A 12,498-nucleotide genomic window follows, 5' to 3' on the forward strand; every position below is an offset into this window, starting at 1 on the left:
ACTGTGGATAGGAGACTATAGGATAAAACCTCCAAGCTGGAGCCGACTGACTGAGCCCTGCACAGTGCACCTGAGAGGAGGTCAGTGAAAGCACCGCCAGGCCAGTTGGGGGTCACTGATGTAAGGGGGGAGTGAATACGATAATGTAAGGGGCACTGACATAAAGGGTTTCCTCCTTATATTAGTAACCCACCCCCCTTACCTTAGAGTATTCTTTCTGAAGAAGGTGGTTCCCCCCCACGTTCTGAGTTTCTGGGGTCCCCCTTGATGATTGATCACTTACCACTATTAACTGGAATTTGAATATATATATATATATATATATATATATATATATATATATATAAAGCCCTATGTGATTTCATATCTATATCTAATACTCTCTTCATCAAAGGTGCTTTAAAATGTATGTTTTTTTTCCCTTTCATGAACCAGAAAAAAAATGACGTTATGCTGTTGGGCTGGTATAATAATGCTGTGAGGCTGGTATGAAATTTTTTCCAGGGCTGGTTTTTGAAAGCATGGGCGTCCGCAAGGTTACTCAGGTGGCTGCGTACCATGCCCATATAGCCTAGAGAATGTACATCTTTTTACATTGCAATACATCTGTTGTTGCCATATTTTTATCTTGATGAAAACAGTCTATACAGTGACAGTATGAGATCAAAATATGGCCACAACAGATGTATTGCAATGTAAAAAGATGTACATTCTCTAGGCTATATGGGCATGGAACACAGTCAGAGTAACTTCCAATACAAAGTGAAGATGAATTATCTGTTATATAACACATATGTATTACCAGTGTAAAGATTTTCATGAGATTGTCGAAAAGGGGCGGAGCATGAGTGGCCTTGAAATGATGCCCCCCCTTGGAAAAAGTTCTGCGGACGCCCATGCTACGTACTGCTTTGGATAATGATGGTCCTGACTAAGCACCCCTCCTGGCACTGTATGAGGAATGTGAGAGGGAATATTTTCATGCCCTGACCAGTTTTACTGGCCAAGTATCCAATGATATCACTGATGCAAGGGTGGAGGAATCTGAGCCACAAATCTTTGCCAATGTCACTAGAAGACAGATAATCTTCAATAAGGTTTCCTGCTGGTCGAGCAGATCTAAACAAACAACTGCAGAGGGGGCAACAATGAAAAAAGAAGACCAATTAGAAAAAGATGAAGAAACTAAACTTTATGTTAATGCTAATATTGGGGACATTTGCAAATATACAGTATAGTTCTACTTTAAAGCCCTAAAAATTCATTTTGTTTTGGCTAAAGGGAGGACCCCTTTCAGCTTTTATTGTTGTCTGTTCCTCCAATGGATAGATTTTCCCTCCCTTCCTACCATTTATTGTAGAGTGAGGAATGGTTACAACATCTAACAACATGCAAGGAATTTTTGTTTGTGGGAAGGAGTGTAACTATAATGAGAAAATATAGAACACAGGGGTATCATCCTGTATATAGTAGCAAGGAGGGGGACGTTAAATATACCCTGTGTGCACAATTAGATATAGAATGACATGCAATGTGTCTAAAAAAATGTTGTCTTTATTTTATACAATGTAAAAAGCATATGTTGCTATCAAATATAGTACATTACAAACAAGTCTGTGCATAAGGTCTTCTAAAAGGCTCAACGCATTTCGCAGATCATCCACTTCATCAGGACTAGTAGAATAAGGCACATTGAAACAAATGACGCATAAAGTTCCAAATTCCAAATATGGCCCAAATGACTCAGACAGATAGGTGCAAGCGACAGTCCAATTTAAGAAGTAATTTTCAAGGAGGGATAACCCACAAACAATCTTATATAGAGATCAGAGATAGTATGTCTCACCCCTCCTTCCAGGATAGCCAGGATAGCATGGTGCTGCTTTCTGTGTCATTTGTTAATTTTTCACACCTGAGGTGTGGGGAGCCCCTCAATCGTGATACATGCATTATAATTTACTTGGAATTCATCTTTGACTCACTGTGATATTATATACATATCTACTCAGATTCTGGGGTTTTAACCTGGTGGATGCCCTCCCATGGGCCGGCAGGCTATTATGTGAGATCACTGAACCTTTGCCTTCCATGGACACAGAGAAAACTATACTACATCCATTTTGGATCTGTTTTTAAACTATTTGACTTATCCATTTCAATGTGCCTAATTCTACTGGTCCTGACAAAGTGGATGATCCGCGAAACGCGCTGACCCTTCTAGAAGACCTCATTCAAAGACTTGTGTACTATATTTGATTGCAACATATGCTTTTTATAGTGTGTAAAAAATATAGACAAATTATTTATTATATATATTTTTTTTAAACGCATTATTTTTTACTTTTTGTTATAATATATATCCCCCAAAAATATATAAAAAATTTTTTATTTCCCTCAGTTTAGGCCGATACGTATTCTTCTACATATTTTTGGTAAAAAAATTGCAATAAGCGATTATTGATTGGTTTGCGCAAAAGTTATAGCGTTTACAAAATAGGGGATAGTTTTATGGCATTTTTATTAATAATTTTTTTTTTTTACTAGTAATGGCGGCAATCAGCGTTTTTTATTGTGACTGCGACATTATGGCGGACACATCAGACATTTTTGAGACATTTTTGGGACCATTGTCATTTATACCGCAATCAGTGCTATATAAATGCAGTGATTCCTGTGTAAATGACACTGGCAGTGAAGGGGTTAACCAGTGGGTGGCAGTGTAGGGGTTAAGTGTTCCTAAGGGTATGTTACTAACTGTTGGGGGCTGGGCTTTCATTTAGTGAACACTGATCTCTGCTCCAATCACATGGAGCAGAGATCAGTGTCACTAGTTGCTAGGCAGAATGGAGAGATGCTGTTTACAACGGCATTTCTTCATTCGGCCGCCCCGTGAGACGATCGCGGGTATGCCCGCGGTGATCGAGTCCGCGGGTCCCGCGACCAGACTCACGGGGGTCCCGACCAGCGCGGGAGCGCGCCGGCGGCAGCGTGGGAGCGCCCCGGCGGGAGCGCGCCGGCGGCAGCGCGCTGCCGATGGCAGGGCTGCAAATTTAAAGGAACGTACAGGTACGCCCATTTGCCTGCCCGTGCCATTCTGCCGACGTACATTGGCGTGCGCTGGTCGGGAACTGGTTAATGGTAACGCAGACAGCAAAAAAAAAAAAAAAGACAGGGGATTCTAACCAAATAACCAAAACCAGAAACGAAACGCTATCTCTTGGCCCTTGTACACACGGTTGGACATTCTGACTGAGAATGTCCGATCGGACCGTGTTGTCAGATAATCCGACCATGTGTGGGCTCTATGGGACTGTTTCCATCGGAATATCCGACCAACAAAGTTTTAGAGCAGGGCTATAAAATTTTCCGACAACATGATCCGATCGTACTTTGTCCGATTGTGTGTAGAGAATTCCAAACGGAAAAAGTGACACGCATGCTCAGATGAAATTCCTAGACCAAAACTATTGGCTACTAGCCTGAATGTAGTCCCGTCGTAATGAAATAACGTCACCACGTTCTGAACGATCGGATTTTCCGACAACTTCGTCCGACCGTGTGTATGCAACAGTTTCGGACAAAATCCAACGGATTTGGTTGTCGGAATGTCCGACCGTGTGTACAAGGGCTTACACACTCTATCCAAAACTTTAACTAATTGTCTGAAGTAAGGCTTTAATGCATCAATCATGTACTGGTTGCAAGAATGTAGATTTAGCGTGCTAAAAACCTAGCCAATTTCAGACACTAAAAAACAACATGTCTCTAAACTATGCAGAGTTTCTTTCATCCTTCAAACAGAAACTATTCCAGGCGAATATGTTGATTAAGACATAAAATGAAAAGAAAATAAGGGGTGTGAAAACAAGCCTAGCTGAAAATGATACTGCAGTTTAGACATATTTCTGAGATAAACCTTTCTGCCATCTACTGCTTAACTTCCCTTTCAATAACATTTTAAATTCTTTTTACGTGACAGCTGAAACAAAATGGTCCCCATTAAACAGGAACATTAACAGACACAGGAAAAACAGTCAGCCTCCCAGACCCTCAGACGCTATTGTACTATCAACAAAATGCTAACACGTTTTGTACTACAACGTTCAATGATTGCACGTAATGCTACAGTAATCCACAGCAACCAATTATATTTCTGAAGGCTGAAGCCAAGTAAGCAAAGGAAAGTGAGAAGCTTGCTGTCTCCTTGAGCTTTAAGAAGACCAAGATCATGGTAGACTTGTGCACAACAGAAAATTTTGTTTAGTTGCGGTTCGTTGTCATTCGTAAAATACATCATTTAGTTCTATTATATTCGTTATGTTACATTAATACTTTTTCGGATAATTCGTTATTATTCGTAGAGTGTCGAATTCATTCATTCGTATTCATTGAAATTCGCTATTTATGTATGTATAGACATTCGTGATAATGATTCGTAGTTTGGAGTCGTTTGTTTATTGAATCTTTTAACACACACACAATGACAACGTCTCTTCTCCTCGGCTCAAATACAATACAATACAACACCCTTCTCACTCAGTTCTCAAGAATGCACTTTGCCAACAATCCATCCTCCGACACAAAATTAATTAGCTGATTGGTCTATAAGATTTACTTTGAGCTGACCTTTTGTTTCATTAGATCTTTAAAGAATTACCGAATCATGTTGAATTCATTCGAATTCATTTGTTATATTTCTTTCGTATTCGTTGTAATTTGTAATTTTTTTATTCAGACATTCCGATGCATCCGAATGTCCGAAAGATGCAAAATTCGGCCGAATTTCGATTCGTTACAAAACGAATTGCACAAGCCTAATGACCATTACATGATATTTCAAAAATAGTAATTGACAGTGAGGAGATTGAATGCGTGGAGGATATCACTTTTCTTGGGATTGTAGATTGATTGAAGCGGTGATTGTACATGAAAAGGGTGATTGTGTATGAAATGATGGTGCGCACAAACTATGGAAAAGCAAGGCTGGCAACCAAACACCGGCTTTTGTGTTCTCCATAGCTACCTGCAGTTGTGAGAGTTGGACCATAAAAAATGTAGACAGTAAGATCGACCCCTTGAGCTATGGTGCTTGTGAAGGTTTCTGAGCTTTCTATGGACCGCAAAGATAGCAAACAAGAAAAAACTGGAGAGCAAACGAACTGATGTTTCAATGAATGGCAAAATTATAAAACTAAGCCCTTGTACACATGGTCGGAGATTCCGACAACCAAATCCATCGGAGAAATTCCGACGGATTAATTCCGGAAGAGGTCCGGAAGTGATGTTGCATACACACGGTCGGACTAAGTTGTCGGAAAATCAGATTGTACTTAACGTGATGACGTTATTTCGTTACGACGGGACTATGTTCAGGCTAGTAGCCAATAGCTTTGGTCTAGGAATTTGATCTGAGCATGCGTGGCACTTTGTCCGTCGGAGTAGGCTACACATGATCGGAGTATGTCCGATCGGAGCATTTTGTCAGAAAATTTTACTGGAAAGTTGGTCTGTCGGATATTCCGATGGAAACAGTCCGATGCAGACCACACACAGTCGGAATATCTGACGAAACGGTCCGATAGGACACATTCCGTCGGAATCTCCGACCGTGTGTACAAGGGCTTAGACTGACCTATATTGCATATAATCAATAACCTCCATAACATTTCCAAAATGAACGCCTTCTTAACCAATGACACCACAAAGCTTCTAATTCACACTGTTGCTATCTTTTGCCTTGACTATTGCAACTCCCTCCCTATTGGTCTAACTCTACCTGGGCAATACCTCCTTCAATCTATTATGCTGCCAGACTTAGTCACCTTACTAACTGCTCTGTGTCTAAACTTCCCTCTCTGCCAGTCCCTCCACTGGGCTGTCCAATGTATAAAATTCAAAATACTAACAACATAAGTCATCTACAACTCTATCCTCAGCTACTTCCCCAACCTCATCTCTAAATATCATCCAAACCTTCCATTCCCGTTCCTCCCAAGGCTTTCTACTCTCTAGCTACCTTGGCACCTCCTCCCATGCCCCTTTGGGAGTTCTCCAGAGCCTCACCCATCCTTTGCAATGCTCTACCCCAATCTGTCCAGCTATCTCTTAAGATAGATGGTTCTCAGCCGGTTCATCAGGGACTGGCCAAGATTCAATCCATGTATGGACAGGCTGATTGCACCCAGCATTGTACGCTAGCAATAATCACTGTGTTCCCCCATCAGGGGCGGCTTCTTGCGTTCCCCTCTTCATGGAGAACACAATAGCTCCATGGTACGTATTCTCCAATCAACACTAACTGTGTTGATAGGGGAATCGGGCAATTTTCTTTTCTGCAACCCGTTGTTTCAAGGAAAAAAAATTGCACCATCAATGGAGTGCTTTATTCTGTCTGCCTTTATGAGTTTCTAAAAAAAAAATAATCTCTTGAGTTAAGTCTTACCTGCCCCTACCTAAAAATGAAACCTTTACCTTTTCCACCAGCTTATCCCTCACAGTTGATTCCTTTTCTATAACTTGCCCCTCCCTTTAGATTGTAAGCTTTCTCAAGGAGGACCCTTCTAACCCTCTTGTCTTATATTGTATTGTAACCGTATTCTCTCTTTATTCTGTAAAGCGCTGCGCAAACTGTTGGCTCTATAAAAATCTTGTATTATAATAATCATTATACCTTGCCTTCTCTTGAGCTTTTGAGGTTTCTTAGGAGATTTGTGGTGTCCTTTGAAGTTAAGTTGAGTTAAGTTGAGTTCCTAAATAGCATGTGTTATATACTCCCCGCCTGTGGAAGAAAAGAGGAAGTTTAGATTTCCCTTTCCGAGAAAAATACGCATGTTTGGGGATGTAAGCACACACCTGACTTATGACTTCTTCAAACTATACGCAGTACTTGAGCTGACATGGCTTTCACATCATAGCTGCATGCGGTCAGTCATTAGAGTTAACTTGCTCTTCTATAAAAGTTCTATATCCTCTGTTTTACTGATTCTAGGCTGGATAATATGCCAGACACAGAAAATCACGTAGTACATGACCCTGAATTATATGATGGGCATCACCAGTGCTGGCACCAAACAGCAGTAATCCATAACAACCAATCAGATTTTAGTATCCTATAACCATGCAGTAAAAAATGGATTCTGATGGGTTGCTTTACTTTGTTTGTTGAACTTTGTTAAACAATAGAAACCAAATTTCGGGATGTATAATAAATGCATGCTACAATGGCAGCTCCCATATTTCTATCCGTACAGGTTTCCACAAAAGGGAAATATAGGTTTCAACTGTTGAGAGCGACTTCTAAAAAATGAAGAAAAAAAACTATATTTAATGACTTTTAATACAAATTCACCATTTTTAAAACAGTCCTCCCTCCCTTTTCTCAAACGCCCAGCTGTGCCAACCCCCAATACAATTCTAGGGCCGGTGTCCCATCATATAAGGTCCCCCATCAGATAGTGTCCGCTGTGTACTGCGCATGCGCAGTGCACAGCAACACAGATTCCGAAAATAGCCGAGGATGAACGATGCCTGCGCTGTGAGTCCAGGTTCTATCCCCACCATCCAAGTGGGCATAGAGTAGGAATAAAAAAGAGCCGAGCACAGCGAGGCCGAGCCCAAAGCGTGGCGAGCAAAGCTCACCCGCGAGGGGGGCCCTATAATTTTCACAACCCTATTTCCGCTTGGATGGTGGGGCTACCACCTCCACTCATGGCGCAGGCTCCGTTCAGCTTCGGAGATTTTTTTCCGAAGCTTCTTCTGCATTCGCAGTACGGGGCGGACACTATATGATGGCAGGACACTATCTGCCAGAACACCGGTCTTGCTGTGTCCTCACACTAACATCCAATAGACTTGAATGGGACATTTCTCCTGCAGAATGGATTTGTCCTACATAAAGCATATCTAAACCCATAGCTCCCAACAGTGTCTGATTTCGAGGGACTATCCTTGATTTGAAACAAAGTCCCTCTGTCCCCCTTTCCTCCTCATTTGTCCCTGATTTTGGTCTGATCTATATAGCTGTATATAAAATGCACTTTTTAGCTTTCAAAATGTGTTTCCCAGAGCTAAACCTTTCATCCATATTCTAAATGGCTGCATTTGTAAATTTCAATAGCCAATATAAAGGAATAGCAGTGGTAAAAAAAGAATTTGTGGGTTTAACTAATAATTTTTTTTTGTATAATTCTCCTTTAAGGGGACGTGGCAGGGGGTGTGTCCTATGCCTACATACTTTTTTTAATAGGTGTCCCTCATTCCCATCTTAAAAAGTTGGGAGGTAAGTCTAAACCAAAGTACAAAATATATTTCATATATATATATATATATATATATATATATATATATATATATATATATATATATATATATATATGAAATATATTTTGTACTTTGGTATATATATATATATATATATATATATATATATATATATATATATATATATATAGCTTTTGAGTCCTTAGATGCGGTGGCTGCTTTAGTTATCCTTTTTCAAGCTCTTTTTCCTTTATTTTTACTTAGTGATCTTGCCATTAACCTGCTAACCACTTCCCACCCAGGCCAATTCTAGCATTTCTTTCTTAGCCCTTGTACACACGGTCGGACATTCCGACAACAAAATCCATCGGATTTTTGTCCTACGGATTTTGTCCGAAACTGGTGTTGCATACACATGGTCGGACAAAGTTGTTGGAAAATTTGATCGTTCAGAACGTGATGACGTTATTTAGTTATGACGGGACTACGTTCAGGCTAGTAGCCAATAGCTTTTTTTTTTATAGCCCAGTTCTAAAACTTTGTCCGTCGGATATTCCGATGGAAACAGTACGATGGAGACCACACACAGTCGGATAATCCGACAACACGGTCCGATCAGACATTTTCCGTCGGAATGTCTGACTGTGTGTACAAGGGTTAACATTTAAAAAAATCATATTTTGTTTTGCTAGAAAATTACTCAGGAACCTCTTATATCTATATTTTTAAGTAGAGGCTCTGGAGAATAAAATGGTGGGGGTTGCAATTTTTTATTTTTTTTTGTCCCATGATATTTGCCCAGCAATTTTCCATGCAATATTTTGGCAAAAAATACACTTTAATGAATGTTAATGCAAAAATAAAAACACAATATACAACCCGATTTTTTTCAGTAAAATATAAAAGATGATGTTATGCTAAGTAAATAGATATCTAATGTGTCACGCTTTAAATTTGCGTACGTTCATGGAATGGCACCAAACTACAGTACTAAAAAAATCTCCATAGGTGATGCTTTAAAAGATGTTTACAGGTTACCAGTTCAGAGTTACAGAGGACGTCTACTTCAAGAATTATTGATCCCACTATTAGGCTTGTGCAATTCGTTTCGTAACGAATCGAAATTCGGCCGAATTTTGCATCTTTCGGACATTCGGATGCATCCGAATGTCTGAATAAAAAAATAACAAATTACAACGAATATGAAAGAAATATAACGAATGAATTCGAATGAATTCGACATGATTCGAAATTATTTCAACCGCATTTGAAATTATTTCAACTGCATTCGAAATGATTTCAACATGATTCGACAGTATTTCAACCACATTCGAAAATATTTTGTGACCCAACTTTAGGGCCATGTATCTCGGGGTCACTTGGAGCTAGACACTTAAAATTTGGATATGTTATAGTGCTAGTATTATTGTGTTTGCATACCAAAATCGGGTCGCAAAATGTTATTAGTTATTAGAGCAGAGAATGACATTTTGCGACCCGATTTTGGGGCCACATATCTCGGGGTCACTTATAGCTAGAAACCCTAAATTTGGTATGAAAACACAATAGTACTAGCACTACAACATGGTTGAAATAATGTCAAATTATGTTGAAATCATTTCGAATCCGGTAGAAATATTTTCGAATTTGGTTGAAATATTTTCGAATGTGGCCGATTTTTCGAATTCAGTAGAAAACTAAACGAAATCCGAAAACGAATTTAAGGAAGTTAACGAATATAACTAAACGAAATTAATGAATTAACGAATTAAAATGAAACGAAACTAAACAAATTTTTTCCTTTTGCACATGTCTACCCGCTATAAAATTCACGGTGATACCTCACATGTGTGGTGTGAACACCATTTACATGTGCGGGCGGGACCTAGGTATGCATTTACTTCTGCATGCAAGCAAGAGGGGATGGGGTTGCTTTAATTATTTTTTTTTATTATTATTATTTGTTTTATTTTTATTTTTTACACTTTCCTTTAAATTTGTTTTTTTTTTTCCTATCACAAGTAATGTGATATAAATAAGGCATGACAGATCGTCTTTATGGAGACATCTGTGGTCTTCAAGACCCCAGATTTTTCCTCTACCCTGGAAAGCATGAGTTTAAAAATTTTGATCTCTGCTTTCCCCAAAAAAATGTCTGTCTTTACATCTACCAGAGCGAAAAGTGACATCAACGCTTTCCGCATCCCAGAATCATAGCGGTGGCCCTACTGGATCGCATTCTGGGTTTCCTAATCCCACAGGAGAGCTGGGGAGGGGGGGACAGGGACATCCCATCCTGTTGCCTGTAAAAGCAATCCAGTGGCCAATCAGCTACTTGGATGGCTTTGACATTTTAGGGGAACTCTGGCTGAAAAGAAAGATACTAGGATGAGTCCTGTAGCTGCAGGCATAATCCCAATATTTCCACTTCAAGTTTAGGACGTCATATGACGTCCTACGGTTGGAAGGTGGTTAAGCGTCTGTCATGTGAAACGCGTCGCCCATGTTCCCTGTGTGTTATGCTATGTGCTGCTGCCAAGAATTTAACCTGTTGAGATAAAGAAATTGGATTTTTATTATCAGGTGTTCAATCATCCACTTCCATCTTCATTTCATCTATTTTAAAAAGAGTTTTTTCTTTATTGGCAGGAACGTCCAATATTGGCGCTCTTATGTCAACAGCACAGCCTAAGCAGGGCAAAGGTCTCTGGCACTCCTGGATGGGGAAGATATACTTTGGATGAGGAACAATGTTTCAATTTCCTACTAAGTAGCTCTGCACAAGCTGTGTAAACTCCTCTTAGTTCAGCTCCTTTCCTATTGCCATATTTGCTTAAGATTTTTTAATAAAAAAGTCTTTGTCACCCTGACCGGTGGCCCCCGTCGCTGAGTCTTTACTAATAGGCTGCAAATATTGAGTCTAAGCCCATGCCTGGAAGACCAATTTATAGTTGGAACTCTACAAAGAGGCCTCTATGTACGACGGGAAGAGCTCGCTCCTTCTGCTTTGTGTGGTTAGCATGTGTTTGATCCCGTGTCAGTTATCTTGTGCTATACAGTATGTCTTGCATTCAATTAGCTATATATAATCTACAAAATTCAGCAAGGGGCCTGTCTGTCAGGGAGTTGTGCAGTACAGTCTCCAATAGTCATTCTGTGAACACCATTCTGCTTGTCGTAGAGCAGGGGTCTCCAAACTATTGACCCTGGGCCACATCCAGCCTCCTACCAGATTTTTTCTGGCCCGCAGCAACTGTGTATAGAAATGCCCCAGCTGACTAGCAGTGGATGCGCCAGTCTGTGTACTCTTACTCCGATATGGAGACTGGCGCATCCACCCTGGTTGCTTGCTAGGACTGCTGGCATCCTAGTAACCAATGATGTTTTGCCCTGCACCCAGTATTTACAGGAGGCCCAAACATCATCCATTCAGACCTGCTCCGTCTCCCAGCTTTAACCCTGCTGGTCTGCACCCTGAAAGGTAACAGGGGTGCCACATGGCACACATGGATTTTAGGGGGGACTCCACTGGGCAATCATGGATGTAAGGGGAAACTCTGATGGGCACTGTTGGATGTAAGGGTGGACACTGGTGGGCAGTTCTGGTTGTAAGGGGGGATTTTTATGTGCATTCCTGGATGTAAGGGGGGACTCTGATGGGCACTCCTGGATGTAAGGGTGAATTATAATGGACACTCTGGAAACTCTGATAGGCATTCTTGGATATAACGAGTAACTCTGATGGGAACTCCTGGAATGTAAGAGTGACTGTGTCAGGAACGCTTGGATGTCGGGTGGGGGGGCTTGATGGGCACTTCTGGGTGTAAGGGGGAATATGATTACCATTCCTGGATGTAAGGTGGGACTTTTGGTGTAAGGGGGGAATATGATGGGCACGTCTGGATGTAAGGTGGGACTCTGATGGGCATTCTTGGATGTAAGGGGGGGGATATGATGGGCATTCTTGGATGTAAAGGGGACTATGATGAGCACTCCTAGATGTAAGGTTGGACTTCTGGATGTAAGGGGGAGGGGGGGTATGATGGGCACTTCTGGATGTAAGGGGGGATATGATGGGCACTTCTGGATGTAAGGTGGGACTTCTGGATGTAAGGGGGGAATATGATAGCCACCTCTGGATGTAAGGTGGGACTCTGATGGGCATTCTTGGATGTAAGGGGGGGATATGATGGGCATTCTTGGATGTAAAGGGGACTATGATGAGCACTCCTAGATGTA

The 12,498-nt window shown here is 40.8% G+C and overlaps 1 protein-coding gene across 4 annotated transcripts in view; it reads right to left on the bottom strand.

Moving 5' to 3' along the window:
• Positions 1-12,498, bottom strand: part of ADAMTSL4 (ADAMTS like 4) — a 341,665-nt gene that overhangs the window by 265,053 nt on the left and 64,114 nt on the right. For 3 of the 4 annotated variants that reach the window (XM_077464216.1, XM_077464214.1, XM_077464217.1), the window contains exon 2: positions 6,671-6,778. The exons of the other annotated variant lie outside the window; for it this stretch is intronic. The gene's annotated coding sequence lies outside the window, so the exon portion shown is untranslated. The remainder of the gene's footprint in view (positions 1-6,670; positions 6,779-12,498) is intronic. 4 annotated transcript variants of the gene reach the window in all.

Source organism: Lithobates pipiens, unplaced genomic scaffold (assembly GCF_037356315.1).
Source record: "Lithobates pipiens isolate NorthernLeopardFrog02 unplaced genomic scaffold, aLitPip1_a1.2 Scaffold_30, whole genome shotgun sequence".
Classification (NCBI taxonomy): Eukaryota; Metazoa; Chordata; class Amphibia; order Anura; family Ranidae; genus Lithobates; species Lithobates pipiens.